The sequence below is a fragment of the Mugil cephalus genome, chromosome 14, assembly GCF_022458985.1.
Source record: "Mugil cephalus isolate CIBA_MC_2020 chromosome 14, CIBA_Mcephalus_1.1, whole genome shotgun sequence".
Classification (NCBI taxonomy): domain Eukaryota; kingdom Metazoa; phylum Chordata; class Actinopteri; order Mugiliformes; family Mugilidae; genus Mugil; species Mugil cephalus.
In genome coordinates, this window is record NC_061783.1 from 25,099,069 (window position 1) to 25,120,203 (window position 21,135).

Here is a 21,135-nt window from a genome sequence, read left to right on the forward strand (position 1 = left end):
GGGGGGGGGGGTGGAGGAGGGAGGAGGGGGTAATGTCAGCAAGTCATGGCCGACGTCAGCTGTGAACGAACAAAGAGAGAAAGGAAAATGAGGATTAGCATTTAACCTAGCATTTAGCTTCGTGGCCATTTTTATGAAGGAATGTAAAAAAATTTAGCGGCTCTGTTTATATCAATAAACTCACAGAACATACTGGAGCAACTCAGTCCACAATTAAACACCAGATAACGCTCCTTCTCAGATTAAACCCTCTGGACTGAAACATCCAACAACAGGTCAAAGCTCAACATTTATAAGATGAGTTCTGGTTAAGCCCCGCCCCCTCACCTGAGACAAACCAGGAAACAGTTTATTACTGTGACTAAAGAGAGACACATTTTCTAAGTTAACAGAAACTCTGGAGCTCTTAAAGGAGAAGTTAAAGGTTTGTGAAGAAGTTAAAGTGAAGTTTGATGAAACAGAAAAACACATCAAGGTCCAGGCCCGACACACAGAGAGGCAGATTAAGGAGCAGTTCAAGAAGCTTCACCAGTTTCTAGCAGAGGAAGAGGAGGCCAGGATGGCTGCACTGAGGGAGGAAGAGGAGCAGAAGAGTCAGATGATGAAGGAGAAGATGGAGGCTCTGAGCAGAGAGATAGCAGCTCTTTCAGACACAGTCAGAGCCACAGAGGAGGAGCTGAGAGCTGAAGACGTCTCATTCCTCAACAACTACAAGGCTGCAGTGGAAAGAGTCCAGCGCTGCCCCCTGCTGGATGATCCACAGCTGCCCTCAGGAGCTCTGATAGACCAGGCCAAACATCTGGGCAACCTGGCCTTCAACATCTGGAACAACATGAAGGACCTGGTCTCCTACACTCCTGTCATTCTGGATCCAAACACTGCTGGAAGAAAACTGATCCTGTCTGAAGATCTGACCAGTGTGAGAGGAGGAGATAAACAACAACTTCCTGATAATCCAGAGAGGTTTGATTCTAACTGGTCTGTCCTGGGCTCTGAGAGCCTTAACTCAAGGACTCACAGCTGGGATGTTGAGGTTGGAAATAACACATGGTGGGAACTAGGTGTGTCAGCAGAGTCTGTCCAGACGAAGGGAGACATGTGGACGGACATGGACTGTAGACAATGAGGTTCTATGAAGGTAAATACTCAACATGGTCACCACCAGCTCCTGACATTGTTCTCTAAGTAAAGAAGAAGTTCCAGAGGATCAGAGTGAATCTGGACTGGAACAGAGGAAATCTGTCCTTCTCTGATACTAACACACACATACACACCTTCAAAAACACTTTCACTGAGAGGATGTTTCCATTCATTAACACTGGGAATAAACTTCCAGTGAAGATTTACCAGTGAATCAGATCAGTTAGAGATAAACAGGATGAAACTATGATCAGATTCCTCCGACTGATCAGCTGTTACCAGGAACATTTAGCCTAAAGGAGCTCACAGACTCACACACTGGACACAAGGACTCAACAACATGATCAACACTGGACACAAGGACTCAGTGACTCATTTTACTACGGTAGTTCTGTTCCATTGGGTTTGGTTGGGCTGTTTTGAGTGGTTTTTCTGTAGAAATGTAGACGATAGTGAAGTTAAAGTTAAACGCTTTGAGCTGCTCTCAATGTTTGTGTCTAAAGTCTGAACAGGACCTGGAGAATTAAAATGTCCTTCACAGTAGAACTGTCACAGTGAAATTATTTCAACTGAAATCTAGTGTTTTACCAGGGAGACCTGGCCAAGATAACAGCTACACAGTCACAGAATTAAAAGACAGAAACAAACATATACAGTGGGGGAAATAAGTATTTGATCCCCTGCTGAATTTGTAAGTTTGCCCACTTCCATAGAAATGATCAGACTCTGGTTTTTATGGTTGTTTACTGGTTATGGGTATAGACAGAATATCAATCGAAAATGCATAAAAAACACACAATCTAAAAGTTATAAATTGTTATGTATTTTATTAAGGGAAATAAGTATTTGATCCCCAACAATTCACTTAGAATTCAGGCTCCTACAGATTGGCTGGTGCGCATGTGGCACACAGCTGTGCTCAGTCAACTAATTACCAATACTCCTGATCTTAACTCGTCATGTATATAAAGCACACCTGCTCTAAGAATCAGTTTCTTACATTCCAACTTCTACAGCACCATGGGCAAGACCAAAGAGCTGTCAAAAGATGTCAGGGACAAGATTGTAGACCTGCACAAGGCTGGTATAGGTTACAAAACCATCAGCAAAAGGCTTGGTGAGAAGGTGACAACTATTGGTGCCATTATTCGCAAGTGGAAGACCCATAAAAGGACCATCAACTGTCCTCGGTCTGGAGCTCCCCGCAAAATCTCGCCTCATGGAGTGAGGATGATGATGAGAAAGGTGAGGGAGCAGCCTAAAACAACACGGCAGGAGCTTGTTAATGATCTGGAAGCAGTTGGGACCTCCGTCACCAAGAAAACTGTTGGCAACACACTGCGCCGTTATGGATTGAACTCTTGCAGTGCCCGCAAGGTCCCCCTGCTCAAGAAGGCACATGTACAGGCCCGCCTTAAGTTTGCCAGTGAACATCTAAATGACTCAGAGAAGGCTTGGGAGAAAGTGCTGTGGTCTGACGAAACCAAAGTTGAGCTATTTGGCATTAACTCGACCCGCCGTGTTTGGAGGATGAAAAAACGTGAGTATGACCCAAAGAACACCATACCCACGGTTAAGCATGGAGGTGGAAACATCATGTTTTGGGGCTGTTTTTCAGCAAAGGGTACAGGGCAACTTCACCGCATTATGGGGCCAATGAATGCAGCCATGTACTGTAACATCTTGGGCAAAAACCTTCTTTCCTCAGCAAGAACACTGAAGATGCCTCGTGGGTGGGTTTTCCAACATGACAATGACCCAAAACATACTGCCAGGACAACAAAGGAGTGGCTCAAGAAGAAGCATATTAAGGTCATGGAGTGGCCTAGTCAGTCTCCAGACCTTAACCCGATCGAAAACCTGTGGAGGGAGCTGAAGCTCCGAGTTTCCAAGAGGCAGCCAAGAAACTTGAAGGATTTAGAGACTGTCTGTAAAGATGAATGGGCCAAAATCCCTCCTGCGCTGTGTGCAAACCTGGTGACCAACTACAAGAAACGTCTCATCGCTGTGCTTGCCAACAAAGGTTTCTCTACAAAGTACTGACTTGTGTTGTGCTTGGGGATCAAATACTTATTTCCCTTAATAAAATACATAACAATTTATAACTTTTAGATTGTGTGTTTTTTATGCATTTTCGACTGATATTCTGTCTATACCCATAACCAGTAAACAACCATAAAAACCAGAGTCTGATCATTTCTATGGAAGTGGGCAAACTTACAAATTCAGCAGGGGATCAAATACTTATTTCCCCCACTGTAAATGAGAACGTACTTCATTAATACACTCACATCCAGAAAGCCTGGACTCCACTGATCCCATCAAAGCTTTAAACCCAGTCACAGCTGTGAGGTTTAATAGTTGCAGTTCAGACTGAAGCTTATTCCAAACATCTGGAGCCAAAACCTAAAAGTTTTCTTTCCCACTTCAGTTCTTATTTCTGGAACAAACAGGTGAAAAATGTCCATTATACAACAAGTAGCTCCGACGAAGCAGTCTGATTGGTCAATAAGATATTTAGAACGTGCTCAAATCAGTATTACAGCACGGCGGACTCATCACTAAAAATGTTGCTCCGCCAAGTCTGTGGCAACATTGTATCCATCTCCATGGCAACACTGTAACTGTCAGAGCTGGAGCAGGAAGCGGCTGAAAAATACACTCACCTGGGACTAGAAAATCATTTCTGTTGCTAGGTCGTTACTAAGGTTCGGATTATTTCCTGTAGTGGTGAACTAGGTCCCGTTACACATAGGATTCTACTGACGTGGCTGATTGTGTTCCAGTTATTAGTCAGACCCCATTTATTTCCATGGAAACAGGAAGTGCAAAATGTCCATCAACATGAATATATATTTAGTTATATGCTTTATTTTGTTGGTAATTGTTGTATAATAGCAACAAGGAGGATGTGCTTTAACGTAATATGAGCACTTCGGTGATGCTTGCGGCCGCCTCAGTCCTGACTGCATCACCGTCCTCCTCAAATGACGTTAAAGCACAACCTCGGGTAATATTGCTTAATTGAGTGGAGATAATAAGCTCCTTGTTTCCACGTTAAAAGAGAAGAAGTATTTTACCCAGAATGGCTTCATAAATGAACATGAGGTGAAGAGCATGTAACCATGACCAGTTAACTTTAGTGTAGAGACGACGTGTCTGTGAAGGTTCTCAGTCATCCAGGTCATGGTAATCCAAAAAGCGTTGAATAAGGTCAGCTGGACTTGTAGAATTTCTTGAAGACGTTTCGCCACTCATCCGAGTAGCTTCTTCAGTTCTGATAAACTAGTGGGAAATTGAGGTTTAAATAGGAAAAACTCTGTGGGTAACACCCACCTGAAACTTGCTTGACCAGAAACTGGGGTCACTAATTACCATAATGGCTGATACTTACCTGTCCTTGAATGGGGGGAACTGAGTGCCCAGGCTAACATGCCCTATGAATAGAGCTCTAACGAGGCTATTGTCCATGGGAACCTGGAGGCTCAATGTGTGAATGTTGTAGAGACGATAGAGATGGATGACAGAACCACTGTTTGGAATAAATCCCAGTGCAGCGTGATGCACATACACAGCAGATCTTTGTCACAGGTAAACAGGTCAATTTTCTGTTTCACATAAAAAGAAAAACAAGACTGAACGTGCTCCTTAAAAGACAAGTGGTTATCAATTCAAAGTCATTTTTAAAAGTCAGATATTTAAAAGTACACACCGACTCTATCCTGGCTCTCACCAGAACCAAGAACCAAGGAGAACCCTACCTCTCCAACACACAACAATTCATACACATACACAACTACTCCTCATCCACTGCTGCCCTGGCACTAGGTGTCCCCCAGGACTCAGTGTCCCCCAGGGCTCAGAGACCAGACGAGGGACCAGAGACCAGAGACCAGACCAGAGACCAGAGACCAGAGACCAGACCAGACCAGACCAGACCAGACCAGACCAGAGACCAGAAACCAGAAACCAGAAACCAGAGACCAGAGATCAGTGACCAGACTAGAGTTCAGAGACTAGAGACCAGAGACCAAAGACCAAAGACCAGACCAGGGACCAGGGACCAGGGACCAGGGACCAGAGCCCAGGGACCAGAGACCAGAGACCAGAGACCAGAAACCAAGGACCAGGGACCAGGGACCAGATACCAGATACCAGATACCAGATACCAGGGACCAGGGACCAGGGACCAGAGACCAGGGACCGGGGACCAGGGACCAGAGACCAGACCAGAGATCAGAGACCAGAGACCAGAGACCAGAGAACAGACCAGAGAACAGACCAGAGACCAGACCAGACCAGACCAGACCAGAGACCAGACCAGAGAACAGACCACAGACCAGACCAGAGAACAGACCAGAGACCAGAGACCAGACCAGAGACCATAGACCATAGACCATAGACCATAGACCAGACCAGAGAACAGACCAGAGACCAGAGAACATCATCATATATAAGTAACATATGATCATAATATAACTCCTCCTCCTCCGACAACAGTGACGATGACAATGTGGTTGCCGTGGTAACCCACAGACTGGGAGGACCAGAGAACAGACCAGAGACCACAGACCAGACCAGAGACCAGAGACCAGAGACCAGACCAGTGACCAGACCAGAGACCAGAGACCAAAGAACAGACCAGAGAACAGACCAGAGAACAGACCAGAGACCAGACCAGACCAGAGACCAGACCAGTGACCAGACCAGAGACCAGAGACCAGACCAGACCAGACCAGAGACCAGACCAGAGAACAGACCAGAGAACAGACCAGAGACCAGAGACCAGACCAGACCAGACCAGAGACCAGACCAGAGACCAGACCTGAGAACAGACCAGAGACCAGACCAGTGACCAGACCAGAGACCAGAGACCAGAGACCAGAGAACAGACCAGAGAACAGACCAGAGAACAGACCAGAGACCAGACCAGACCAGACCAGAGACCAGACCAGAGACCAGACCAGAGAACAGACCAGAGACCAGACCAGAGACCAGACCAGAGAACAGACCAGAGACCAGACCAGTGACCAGACCAGAGACCAGAGACCAGACCAGACCAGACCAGAGACCAGACCAGAGACCAGACCTGAGAACAGACCAGAGACCAGACCAGTGACCAGACCAGAGACCAGAGACCAGACCAGACCAGACCAGAGACCAGACCAGAGACCAGACCAGAGAACAGACCAGAGAACAGACCAGAGACCAGAGAACATCATCATATATAAGTAACATATGATCATAATATAACTCCTCCTCCTCCGATGACAACAGCGACGATGACATCGTGGTTGCCGTGGTAACCCACAGACTGGGAGGAAGGAGAGAGGATGAAGGTGAATCGTTGGATAACAGATGAAGGGATGAGACAGATTTGAGATCTGAAGACACAGCGGGACACGTCCATGGGTTTCAGTCCCGCCGGTTAATCCTCCTCCAGGATTAGACACATCACCTCCATCCTAAAGCATCCGGTCAACGAAACCTGATCCACTTCCAGACACTCGATGACTGAGACACAGGCAGTGGTGGAGAAATGATCTACAGCACAGCTGTCCACACTTCACTGGCTTCAGGATTCCAGGCTGAGGCCTGATCTGCTGATGGTTTTTCAGCTGTGGTGAGAATGAAAGTCAACAAAGAACCCGACCTAACACATAAAATATTAGATGAAAGTGGTCCAGTGTTCCATGTGAGTCTGTTCTGGTAATAGCTGATCAGGTCTACAACAAAACACCTCCACCTGAAGAAAAAATGAATGATGAGTATCCAGCCTCCTCACTTAGAGAACAATATAGCACATCTCGTCAAAGTGTTTTACATTAAAACAACATTAGATCATTTAAAAACATGACAAGCAGAAGGGAAAGAGATAAAACAACAATAAAAGAAGAACTTGTCCTCAGCTTTCACAAAGCTACACAGGATTTAATTATTACTCACCCTCAGGGATTTACAGCCAGTTTAACCATCAACATAAATGAAATGGTAACAGGGTTAGGGTTTATCCTAAATGTATAAATAAAGTTCATTTTCATCTTAATTTCTGTTCCTCAACAGAAAAAGCTAAAATGTCTCTCAGCTCCTTCTGGCTGGAATATGTTGAGCCATGAGCCTCTAAAAGGAGACGAGACCTTCAGGTAACCATGGGCGTTATCTTCTCTTCTCTTTTCTGGGGCAGACAGGGAACTCTGGCCCTCGCCAAAAAAATCTAACAAATGAATAAATGCTTCTTAAAGTGGGCCACCTCCTGGAGAACACCTCCCTCCTCCCCCTCTCCCCCTCTCCCCCCTCTCCCCGTGCTATTCCTTTTATGCTCGATGAACAGGTCATGACGGAAGGTTTCAGGTACCAAAGGGCCAGAAATCGGAACAAAGACAGACCTGAAATTTCTAGCGGACCAGATCAGGCCTAGGTCAGCTGTCTAAAGCCGGATCTCACTGGTCTCACCTGGTCTCAGCTGCCCCACCCTGGTTTCAGCTGGTCTCACCTGGTCTCAGCTGGTCTCACCTGGTCTCAGCTGGTCTCACCTGGTCTCAGCTGATCCACTGACTCTGACTCTAGACCAGATCTCTGCAGGATTTAAAGAGTCGTCTGTAAAAGACGGCAAATCTTTAATTTTGGTTCATTTATCCTGACGTTAGAACAGGAAGGTCATCAGATCATGATGTGAGTGGAGGAGTGGAGGAGTGTGTGAGTGTGTGTGTGTGTGGGGGGGGGGGGGGTTAATGAGGATGATGGTGGTGGTGGGGGAGGGGTTAGGAGGTTTTAGGGCATTTTCCAGCCGAGAGGATAAAGTCGAGAAGAGAAACGAGGAGGTCAAATCTTATCTCCTTTAATCCAAAGACAGACGTACCCCCCCACCCCCTCCACCCCCACACACACACGCACACACACACACACCACCACCACCACCACCAACTGCTCAAGAACACATAAACACAGAGAGATTAATCCCACAGCCTTTTAAAGTCTCAGGAACAAGGCCACGTCCACAATAACAATGTTTCTGGACCTGGACCTGGACCTGGACCTGGATCTGGATCTGGATCTGAGAGGAGGCCAATCACAGGCTTCACAGTTTATTGTTTTATATTCAGGTCAAAGTCCAAATTAACCCAACACATTTCACTCCTGCAGGAGAAACACAACAACCACAACACAACAAATGAATGAATGAATGAATGAATATTTCTGTCCACTAAATACATGCTGGGTTCAAGTAAGCTGGGGCATCTGGGCTGTGGGTGGACTGATACATCACTCCTGCAGGAGAAATCTCACCTTCATAGAAATAAAACCCACCAGTGAACTAACAGAGCTCCAAGTTCCAGACATTCATCCGCCATCACTGCACCTGAACAAATAAAGGTTGATCTGGTTTCTGCTGAAGAACGACAAGAAAAAATGACCTCAAAGACCAGAACCATCTACTCCTCCTAACGAGGAGGAGGAGGAGGAGGAGGTCGAGTTTTTGTGGCGTCTGCTGCAGATAATCCCTGTCGACCTTAATCCCAGAGAGAGAGACTCTGAAAATACCAACGGGCTCTTAAGATTGGCAAAAAAAGTTCAGTTACCGCACAAGAGGACTCCGTCTGTGTGGACTCTTCTACAAACCAGTTTTCAGTTTAATACAGGGCTGTCCAAAGTCTGGCCCGCAGCCCAATCACGGCCCAAGGTCGGATTTCATGTGGCCCCGTGTTATTTCTGAAAAGATGTTATTTCACGCTCGGAAATGGAGCATGCAGTTCCTTTTCTCAACTCATGGAAACAGCGTCTACAGATATCTGTCAGCTACCACTGAAGCTATTTTTTCCATTGATTTATTTAAGAGGACATACACATATTAATCATCTTAATAGTGAATGTCCCAGCGTTAGCCAGCTGTAGTCCTTTTGGTGAGATGTTTTAAGAACCATTATCATGTCTGTGGAAAAAATCAAAGTTGTTAAAACCAAAAAGAGTCATTCATCACTTAAATGTAGGTATTAGCCATTAGCCTAGCTCAAAGCTAAAGCCTGGTCAACAAATGCAGCAACCACAGCAATAGCCAAGACACCATGCAGCTAGTGATGTTCACATGTCTGGTTCTTCAGAAGCCAGTCCTTTGGTTATTTTGTTGTTGTCTGGAACTGTTGGCACTCAGACACTTTCACAGGTCAAACCTGCCATTAGACGGCAGCTCTGATTCTAAAACTAACTGCTAATGATGCTAGCTAAATGCTAAACTCATCATGGAGGCCAATGTCGCTGCACAACTCTGAGGACATGGAGTAGAGAGTCTTTATCAGACCCAGCTGGCTATTAGCATTACTGCTACCGTCTCCGTTAGCATCACCTATGTTTCCATGCCTTTGTTTGCCATTAGTGTTATCAACATTAGCTTTGCCCATAGCATCGCCATTACGATTAACTTTGTCTTTAGCATCTCTATTAGAAATGCCTTTAGCATCTGGAGTTGAGTTCTTTCCTCAAACACAACCTCCCAGGCCAACAACCATCAGACTCAACACTCCATTAGCATTAGCATTAGCATCGCCATTCCTATTGACATTAGTATAGCCATTAGCATGTCCTGGGGGACAGTTCCAGATATTAGCCATGTCTGACTCATCTATGATGGGAGGGCTGCTCACAGAGACATCACCACTTTAAATCCTCTAAATGTAATCTCTCCACCTTTTAGACTTGTATCTGTCACCGACTCGTAGGAGGTGGTGTGAAGTTTCTGGGACCTTCAGCTCCTCTGTCAGGACGACACTGAACACAGGCAGCATTTGGTGGTTGGTTTGATTTGGCAGCTTGGAGAGAGAGTCTTTAAGCTGTCAGATAAACCTACATTGGCAGGAAACCGTTTGAGTCGGGAGCTGTTAAAATTAAAACGAGACGTATGAAGAGTTCAGGGCTGAATTTAGATCTGAGGAGTCATCGTCTCTTTAAAGCTGAACCTGAGAGGAGACCAATCAAAGTCAAACTGAATCCAACACATTTCACTCCTGCAGGAGAAACACAACAACGAACGAATGAATGAATGAATGAATTAATATTTCTGTTTCCGAGACCATCAGATCCACTAAGTACGTGGTGGGTTCAAGTAAACTGGGACATTTGGGAAACATCACTCCTGCAGGAGAAATCTCACCTTCATAGAAATAAAACCCACCAGTGAACTCACAGAGCTCCAAGCAGATATGAAAACTTTATTATTTCTTAATTTTCAATTATTTAAAAGTAACAACAGACAAAGACTTTTCGTATTCATGTTCATACTAACTGTATACACTATATATACAGGTGCATAGATGTATATTTTATTTTTCTATTTTTTAATTGTGAAAGTCTATTTATGTTGTACCATTTTTCTATTCATTTTTCATACGTTTTTAATGCTTATTGAAGTGTTGTTTTTTATTTTGTTGCACCATTGAGCAAAGTGACCGGAGTCAAATTCCTTGTATGAGTTCACATACCGATACTGTACCTGGGCAATAAAGCTGATTCTGATTCTGACATTGATGTAATCTGCAGAGGGTGAGGCAGAAACCCCACGAAGCTCATCTGAAACCTCCACCTTAAACCATTAGCATCACCTTTAGCATCGACATTAGCATCTCCATTAGCATCAAGCCTCAGTCGTGAGTAGTTTCAACTTTACGAAGAGTTCAACTTCTTCTTCTGAGTCCAGATCACAGGAGTCAAACATACGGCTCGTGGTCCAAAAACAGCCCATCAGAGGGTCTAGTCTGGCCCACAACACTTCAGTAACTTCTATTGGTTTTATTCAGAAAAGTGGACAGAACACAACACTGAGACCAGGACCAGACAGACCCGGACCAGACAGACCAGGTCCAGACAGACATGAGTTGACTAATGATCAGATGGCCTTTAAACACACCAGGACAAAAAGTTCCTTCACTGTTTCCTAATGTTTCCATTTCTTACATTTAGCCTCAGTTTCAGTCCGACATTAGTTCTGAGAATGTGATGCATTCAGGGACTCTTGGTCCTGTTGTCTTCAGCTCTTTATCTGTGTCTTTTCAGGTTCAAGCAGGTCTTTAACCTCGGCTGTTCCCGTGGGAACATGTTGGGAAAACTGAGTGCAGACTAAACCCTGGACACACTGGCCTCAGAGTCACAGATCCGCTGTTCCATCTGGATGGAAACGGGATCAATCTGATTCTTTTTAACCTGATCCTGTTCTCCTTTGACAGAACTGTTATTACCTCATGAATAATTCATAAGGAGCCATTCATCAGCTGTCACAGGACAAATGTCCTTGTTCAGCTTTTCACTGACTTTTTCTTTCCTGCTCTGAGCTTTTGTTCGTTTGTGATTTACATATAAAACATTTGATTCAAATCACAAGTTCACCGTGAAAATACATTAATTCCCATTTTAGACACAAATTTTGGTTCTCGTTAAAACAGAACCAGGTCCACTCTCCATCTGGATCAAACCAAAGAACCCAAAGTTCCTCCACGTTGGAGTGAGTGAAAGTGAATCTGGCTCCAAAATGCTACTGATTCACTACAGGAGGCAACGTACACACAATTCAGCCTTTGGACATTTTATTTCTCCTGGACATCATCACATTCTACCATGAGCTCATTATACGATCCAGAAGAAGAGATTTCCTCCAAAGAGAAGCTTATCTTGTCTCAAAGAGGAATTAATCAAAATATCCAAAACTAGCAACACATAAAATAAAATAAATAAATAAATAAGTTATTTGTGTTCATGGATGGGACAGAAGAAACTTCCCCAGTTTAAAGCACTTTGAAAATGTCTCTACATGAGTCAAAAAGAAAAAGGAACGACCTCTTACCTTGAATTTGGGATTGTCCAATCACAAGCAGCTTCAGGGCAGCACAGCCAATCAGTGAAGGAGAAAGGTCCAAATCCAGGAAGAGAAGAAGAAGAAGCCCTACTTCAAATGTAGTTTCAACCCTGATCAACTCCTCTGCTCAGAAATCTGTTGAGAGAAGAAGAAGAAGAAGAAGAAGAGGAGGGGTCAGTGCTTTTATCTTTACCCAGGTGCATTGTGGGAAGCTGGTTTTCTGAGAACTAGGACGAGGACAGGTGAGACTAGAGATCAGGTTCAGTCTGAACGGAGCCCTGATTCATGTCTGACGATCTCAAACATTTACAGAAACGTCTCCACTCAAGTTTTCACATTTAAACATTTCTTTATTATCACGTCCCGGACCAGACAGACCCAGAGCCCAGAGTCTACTGGTCCCAGAGTCTAGTGATCCCAGAGCCCAGAGTCTAGAGGTCCCAGAGTCTAGTGGTCCAGAGTCTACTGGTCCCAGAGTCTAGTGGTCCAGAGTTAGGTCCCAAGAGTGGTCCAGAGTCTAGTGGTCCCAGAGTCTAGTGGTCCAGAGTCTACTGGTCCCAGAGTCTACTGGCCCAGAGTCTAGTGGTCCCAGAGTCTACTGGCCCAGAGTCTACTGGTCCCAGAGTCTGTCTCTGTTTCCAGTAGCTCTGTGATGTTGAGCCTTCCAAGTAGGCTACTGTGGAGACCTGGTTCATAGACCACAGTCCGTCTGTACCCGGCCTCAGACTCTACGGGAAGACACACTCCGTAATGTTTACATCCTTCCCTCAGCGACAAGAGACACCATCAGACACCACCCATGCTGCTGTTGCTATGCAAACGGCCAAACAACCACATCACTGTTTTTGTCAACTACTCGTTAATACTGTAAATTTGTTTATTTTGCTCAATAATAATTTTAATCTAACCTTATAGTTTTTACTTTTATGTGCACCGAAGCTACGGTGACAAAGTAATTTCCCTCATGGATCATTAAAGTCTGTCTAAGTCTAAGTTTGATTTCTTTCTTTTTTTAGCTCAGCCTCTGTATGAACACATTGGAGCTAAAACCAGACTAAAACCATCAGATCCAGCAGGAACAACCCCCAATTACACATTTTTATTTTGTCTTCATCTCTCGGTAACGTTGGTTTGTCTGTAGCTGGCCGGTTCTTCTGGGTCACTGCCTTTAACCTGTTACTTTTTACCTTGTTCTGTTTGTATGTGTTTTATAATTCCACGTCTATAATCTCATTTCTGTTTCATTAAACTCATTAAACCGTGACAGTGATGGAGGCGCTGTGTTCAGGGTTTATTTGTCTCCAGTAAATCCCAAACACAGCTGGACTGTTTGTTTCAGCTCTTCATGAAACATCTGTCGGCTCTAAAGTCTCAGAACAAACTGGAAAACACAAAATGAGCTCAAACGTCTGTGGTCACATCAGTCCACATGTTTCATTCCTTTTATTCCATCTGGAGACTGTAGCGTCTCCACCCGGACCAGAACCAAGACCAGGGTGACGTCCTCAGGTGTCTGCAGTGACATAATTAATGTAATGATTAATATTTTAAAATCCCTCGTCCTCCTCTGTCCTCCGTCCTCCATTCTCCATCCTCCAGGCCTGGACGTGTCTCAGTGTGAAGAACTAAACACATGAAACTGATCTGAGGCAGCAACACGTCGCACGGCTGCTTCCTGTAAAATATGCATGCTACTATTTAATGTATTATGCAGGAGTTGTTTAGTATTCATGTATGATTCAGACGCTACACAAACCACAGCGTGATAACCTGAGGTGAGAATAAATTCTAGAAGAGATTTCAGCCTCATGACTGAACTACTGAAAACTTCACAACAAAGAGTCTCTAACGCCGAGTTAAACTTCTCCACGAGCCTCAGACACATTAACCCTTTCAGCTCTGGGTCTTTTCTTCAAGCTGTTCAGTGTAAAAAGTTCTATTCTCACGGGACCAGTTCTACCTGGGACCTGGTCCTGTGGTCCAGACATTGCCCCTACGTCTGGATAAACAAACTAATCATGTTGTCCTCTTAGTTATGCTGCTACAGGCCTAGGCTGCAGGGGGACGATGCACTGAGGACATGTCTGTAACTCTCGCTCTAATATCTTATCATTTTATTTTATGTCTCTTATAATTTACTAACCACTGTGTCTCCCTCTCTCCCCTCCATCTTCTTGTGAGGGTCTCTGGTCTGGAGGCTGAATATCTGACCTGTGGAGTTCTAAGCTACATCTGCTGCCGTGGCCTCATCAACCAGCCCAGTCTTCATGGTCTGGAGTCTGTGTATCAGACCTGTGGAGCTCCATAAACTACATCTGTCCCAGTCTTCATGTCCTCCTCCAGGTGTCCACTCCTACCTAGATGAACTATTCACCAACCTGCCCATGATTCCTGTTATACTCACAAACTGTCACAGATCATCAGCTATGTGTTATATTACTAGATCCTACATGTTTCCTTCAGCTTGATGTTTGTATCTATGACAGAAGTTAGTTTATCTGTTTCTCCTGTTCTGCTTCTCTCTATCTTCTCTGGTTCTACCCGGCTGGTCTAAGACAGATGGCCCCTCCCTATGAGCTGGTTCTGGTTCTGGTTTTTCCTTCAGGCTGATCTGGAGGTTGCAGGCTGTTTTTTGTAAAGTGTCTTGAGACATTTTGTATTGAATTGAATTGAATTGAATTGAATTGAATTGAATTGAATTGAATTGAATTGAATTGAATTGAATTGAATTGGAGTCTGTTGATCCAAGGACCTGTCAGCAGATGAATACATTAATGGTGGATTTAATGGGTTCATCCTGGTCTGAATGGGTGAACGGGTCTTTGCTCCCTAACATCTGTCCACACTCTGATTTATTAAACATCTTCAGGATGAGACAAGAGACAGAACAAAGACCAGAATCAAACCAACATCAAAGTCAAGTTCACAGAGCCAAATGTGACAGAGGTTGAAGAGGTCCTCGTGGCAGCCCTGTCTTCCCCAGGACCCGTTGGCCTACCCTCCTTCATCATCCGACCTCATCTACAAGTGTGGCCCACAGCTTCTCCAGCACCGTGAAAGAGATTAGGCCCTTCGGTGCAGAAAGAGGGTACCTGGAGCCCCTGGCTGTCACTGACGTGCTGTTGTGGTTGGACCTGGATGTACGGCTTCCCAGCAAGACCGAGGTCCTGATCCTGGGTCATTACAACGACTTCAGGCTCAGGGTCAGTAACATCAGACTGGCTTCACCTCAGGAGAGGAATAATAACGGGCTGCACGGTCTCTGTCACCTTTTAGTGATGAACATGGTCATCACCTCTGAGCCTTGGGAAGAGGGGAAGTGGCAGGAGCTGGTGGAGGAGTGCAGGGGCTGGGGGGGACTCTACTAGCCCATAGAAGGGGGGCTTTGCAGGACTCTCATTCTGCAGCACTGAGTTACAATCACTCCAACCAATCATCATGAAGCTGCAGAGGAAACCAGCAGAGTCTCAGAGTCCTCCCAGCTCCTTTCATCACGTTGCATCACAGTTAAAACTGAATTTTGTCAAGAAAGCATTGAGGCAAAGAAAGAGGAGGAGGAGGAGGAGGAGGAGGAGGAGGAGGAGTCTTTGATTAGTTCTACCACAGCGCCCTGCAGCCACAGAGGAGGGTGATGGGAAAGTGGAAATCAAACCCTCTCAGAGATTAAAGGTCTGAGAACTTCCTGTCTTCCTAACTCCCTCATCTGCTATCGCTGAGGATCTGAGGACCCCCCCCCCCCCCTTCCCCCTACATCCCCTCCTCCTCCTCCTTCTCCTTCTCCTCCTCCTCCATGACCTCAGATGGAGACCGACTACATGAAGACTGTGGAGGGGCCTAGTCAGAGTCCAGGTCTGGATCCAGGTCTGGATCCTACCGAGATGCCGAGGCCGGACCTTAAACAGGAGGCTGATGCTGGAGAACCCTCCAATGATCTGGAGAACCCTCCAATGAGGCTGAACTACAACAACTCTGTAAAGACGAGAAGAACTAAACTAAACCAGTAATGGACAGACGGATGGACGGACGGACGGACGGACGGACGGACGGATGGATGGATGGATGGACGGATGGACGGACGGACGGACGGACGGACGGACGGACGGACGGACGGACGGACGGACGGACGGATGGATGGATGGACGGATGGATACATGGATGGAGGTTCATCTTCTCCCTGTGACGGAGTTTAATTTCCAGAGGATCAGAACAAAAGACGAGTCCCGCGGCTCAGATTTGCTCAGTGTTGAACATAATACCCGACGGAGGCTTTTAGAGCGACGCCACCAATCTTCCTGCACTGGAATAACAACATTATTCTCATCCACCCACCGGAGACTCACAGTCATTGGTTCCAAGCTCACCCTGAGGTTAACGAACAAAACCGACGCCAGCAGACCTCCATCAGACAGCAGGTGTAGGTTTGACACAACAGAACAATGGAGGCGTTCACACTGAGTTTACACTAACACCAGAAATCAGCCTTTTTCACTGGTTAGGGTTCGGTTTGTTTGTGTCATGGGTTCAGTGGGGTCAGGGTTAGGGTTAGGGTTCGGTTTGTTTGTGTCATGGGTTCAGTGGGGTTAGGGGTTAGGGGTTAGGGGTTAGGGTTAGGGGTTAAGGTTAGGGTTCAGTTTGTTTGTGTCATGGGTTCAGTCGGGTTAGGGTTAGGGTTAGGGGTTAGGGGTTAGGGGTTAGGGTTAGGGTTCGGTTTGTTTGTGTCATGGGTTCAGTGGTCCCTGGTCTGAACACGATGCTCTAGAAGACCACCTTTGACCTCTGAGCATCCAGGAAAACAAACGGACAGAAGATTAGATTAGATTAGATTCAGATTAGACAACGGAGCCAATATTTCACCCGCAGCAGCTACTGCTTATCATTTATTTCATGTTCCCTTTATCTGTCTTCATATGTCCTGATTTATCATCTGTCCCCATCCTCCAGAGTAAATGATGTTCTACTTCCTGTTTCTAGTCGACTAACATTTACTCCACCTTTAGAACATGTTCATAGTAGCTCAGTCAGTCATCGTGTAGATGCTGATCTCTCTCCTGTTCATAGTTTCCATCTGTAAATATTGTCCATGTGCTATAAACCAGCCTGTCCCGTCCCTCTTATGTCCATGTGCTATAAACCAGCCTGTCCCGTCCCTCTTATGTCCATGTGCTATAGACCAGCCTGTCCTGTCCCTCTTATGTCCATGTGCTATAGACCAGCCTGTCCCGTCCCTCTTATGTCCCACTGTCTGTTCTCCAGCTCTAAGTTTTGACTGAACCTCTGGTTGATGATGAACTGGATTTAGTTGATCTGGACCTGAACATGTGGAATGAAAAGAAAGTTGAATCTTCAATGTCTCCAGGAGCCTCGTTAGGTGAAACACTAGTTAGATTTACTAGGAATCAGCTGATAAAAGCCAACTGTTATTTAATGGTGAATCTGTTTCTGTGGATTAGTCTTTAACCTGGAATGACCCATAAAATCTAGACTTTAACCTGCAGCACATCAACAGTCCATAATAATTTAATCTCTAGCTCATGACTGGTGGTTAATCACAGGAACAACGTCCCTCTTGGAGACCTGGTCCCATAAAAACTCTTAGAGCAAAGAGTTGACTAATCCTGAGATAAATGAATTATTACCCTGATGTTTTCTCAGAGTTGTTCCTAGATGGAGGCAGAGATGAAAGGTTCCTAAAGAAGGTTCTGCAGTGAGATGTGCTGAGAGCAGGGAGGAGAACTTTAAGAGGCTTAGAGAGGAGAACATGGTGGAAAGAAGAGGAGGAGAGATATTCTCCAAACACTGAATGATTGGATGGAGCAGGAATCATTTTACCTGGTTAATACCACATGGATGAAGAGCAACAATGGTTCTAAAGTAGATCTGCTATTTATTTCTCTTCAGTCTCATAGATCAGATTCTAGGATTCAGTCTGTGGATGTGACTCGTTCTATGGATCAATGACACGATGCCTCATACGTAGCAACGGGCTCAAGCCCAGCTCCTCCCTGCACCTCCTCCCTGACTCCTCCTACCTGACACCTCCTCCCTGACATCACACCTCCTCCCTGACACCTCCTCACTAACATCACACCTCCTCCCTGACTCCTCCTACCTGACACCTCCTCCCTGCACCTCCTCCCCGACACCTCCTCACTGACATCACACCTCCTCCCTGACACCTTCTCACTGACATCACACCTCCTCCCTGACACCTCCTCACTAACATCACACCTCCTCCCTGACACCTCCTCCCTGACATCACACCTCCTCACTAACATCACACCTCCTCCCTGACACCTCCTCCCTGACATCACACCTCCTCACTAACATCACACCTCCTCACTGACACCTCCTCCCTGCCACCTCCTCCCTGACACCTCCTCCCTGCACCTCCTCCCTGCCACCTCCTCCCTGACACCTCCTCACTGACACCTCCTCACTGACATCACACCTCCTCCCTGACACCTCCTCACTAACATCACACCTCCTCACTGACACCTCCTCCCTGACATCACACCTCCTCACTAACATCACACCTCCTCCCTGACACCTCCTCCCTGACATCACACCTCCTCACTAACATCACACCTCCTCACTGACACCTCCTCCCTGCCACCTCCTCCCTGACACCTCCTCCCTGCACCTCCTCCCTGCCACCTCCTCCCTGACACCTCCTCACTGACACCTCCTCACTGACATCACACCTCCTCCCTGACACCTCCTCACTAACATCACACCTCCTCACTGACACCTCCTCCCTGACATCACACCTCCTCACTAACATCACACCTCCTCCCTGACACCTCCTCACTAACATCACACCTCCTCACTGACACCTCCTCACTGACACCTCCTCCCTGACATCACACCTCCTCACTAACATCACACCTCCTCACTGACACCTCCTCACTGACACCTCCTCCCTGACATCACACCTCCTCACTAACATCACACCTCCTCACTGACACCTCCTCACTGACACCTCCTCCCTGCACCTCCTCCCTGACACCTCCTCACTAACATCACAGCTCCTGTCCTGGAGTCACTCCTCAGACCAGATTCCTTTAGGCTCAGCTAGGAGCTACACCAGAGGACCTGGAGGAGGACCTGGACCTGGATCTGGAGGAGGACCTGGACCTGGATCTGGAGGAGGACCTGGACCTGGATCTGGAGGAGGACCTGGACCCTTCTACCTCTGTGGCTGCAGGACTTTCAGCCCGGTGTTTGATTGGTGATTGATCCAGTGGTGATTCTTTTAAGTCTTAAAGGAAGATGAAAAAATTAATATTGATTCTAACTGAACCAGGACCACGCAGACCTCACGGTGGACCAGGACCAGGGACCTGGACCTGGGACCTGGACCTGGACCTGGGACCACAGACCAGGACCAGGGACCAGGACCACAGAACAAGACCAGGGACCTGAACCAGGACCAGGGACCAGGGACCAGGACCAGGACCAGGACCAGGACCAGGGACCAGGGACCAGGACCAGGGACCTGGACCAGGACCTGGACCAGGACTAAGACTCACAGATAAAGAGTGTGTGTTAAAGAAAAATACAGACAAAGACTCTGATCCTGCACAACAAACATTTAACACTAACACACACACTCAGCCTCAGTGAATTTGCAGGATGTCTGGACTGAATCTGCTTCGGTATTTATTTATTTATTTGTTTTTGTTTGTCGCTACTGCGCATGTCTAATGAATGAGTGACTGACAGCCGTCAATCAAAAACGCACAATCACGCAGCGAGACGGAAGAGTAATAGGAAGAGGAGGAGAAGGGGGAGGAGGAGAAGGGGGAGGAGGTGGAGGAAGAGATGGAGGAAGGGGAGGAAGAGGAGGAAGAGGAGGAAGAGGTGCTCACCTCGGCGTGTCCACGTGAAGACATCCTGCAGACACGAGCCCGCTCCGCCGCCGTTAATCCAAACCTTCCGGTAATTTCCACGGTAAATCCTCCGGGGATAAATCCACTGATCCACTGATCCACGGAGTGACGGAGCGTCCAGACCCTGAGCGACCACACAATGAGGCGGCTCTCAGCACAGCGAGGCTCCGGCAACAGGCCACGCCCTCCTCATTAACATAACAGAGGCCTGCAGCCATCCACAGAACGGGACTGCACCTCATTACCATAATAGAGCTCCCCAGCCAATCAGAGAGCAGGACTGCAGCCGCCGACCCCGCCCCTTTCAATTTAAAGTCACTGCAGGCTTCGATTCAACCGCTTCCATCCCATAATAGATAGATAGATAGATAGATAGATAGATAGATAGATAGATAGATAGATAGAGTATGATAGATAAAGTATATACTTAGTTTTATATATTTAATAAAGTACAATCTATCTTATGTTTTTATATTATATAAAAATCTACAACATCTATCTATCTATCTATCTTTACGGAGTTTACCGTAGGCCCTTGAACGTGTCCTCGTCTATTATTCATGATCCACTCTGAGCGTTTGAACCACTCACCTCCACCTCGTCACCACAAACCACCTACTGGGCTCTACTACTTCTTTTCCCCTACAGGTTTATTTTATGACGTCTGGAGTTTCTCCATTCTCTGGTTTTCAGTTCCCACTTGCTGTCTGTGTTTCAGCGCCGCCTGGGGGAGGGGCTTAATTGGGGGTAGACAGCGATGGGCTTAAAGGGGAGGGGCTTAAGAGGAGGGGCTAAAGGGGAACAATAAGAATGTTGAATCTAATTTAAAATATTTGATTTTAAATATTTTCTTACATTTCTTTATTCTATTTGGATTTGACTCCGTCACCTTGAAACTATCACTTCATGCAGCGACAGCAATGAAACAATTTCCTCAAAGGATAAATAAAGTTTCTGAATCTGATTCTGACCAGTGGAAACTGAATGACAGGGGTAGGAAGGAAGGAAGGAAGGAAGGAAGGAAAGTGAAGAAGGGGATGGAGGAGGACAGAGACAGGAGGAGACAAGAGGCAGTGATCCTGTTACCAAGGAGACGGTAACTGTGGCAACGGAGCTTTTGACCTCCAGTCATCCCCCATCTGTTCTCATGACAGATAGATTAAGAAAGATGAGACATTTAAAATCAAAACTTAATTAATGCGCAGCATGCTGATGCTAAGCTAACACGAGGATCATGGATGCCAGTTACCTGGTAGTAGGAGGAAT

The 21,135-nt window shown here is 46.2% G+C and overlaps 1 long non-coding RNA gene across 1 annotated transcript; it reads right to left on the bottom strand.

Moving 5' to 3' along the window:
- Position 1: 1 nt before the first annotated feature.
- On the bottom strand, positions 2-20,028 carry LOC125019801. Its single transcript, XR_007114123.1, has 3 exons — positions 19,849-20,028; positions 11,969-12,115; positions 2-59 (listed from the first exon to the last, which is right to left on the bottom strand). It is a non-coding gene; the product is annotated as an uncharacterized LOC125019801 (long non-coding RNA).
- Between the last annotated feature and the right edge of the window lie 1,107 nt (positions 20,029-21,135).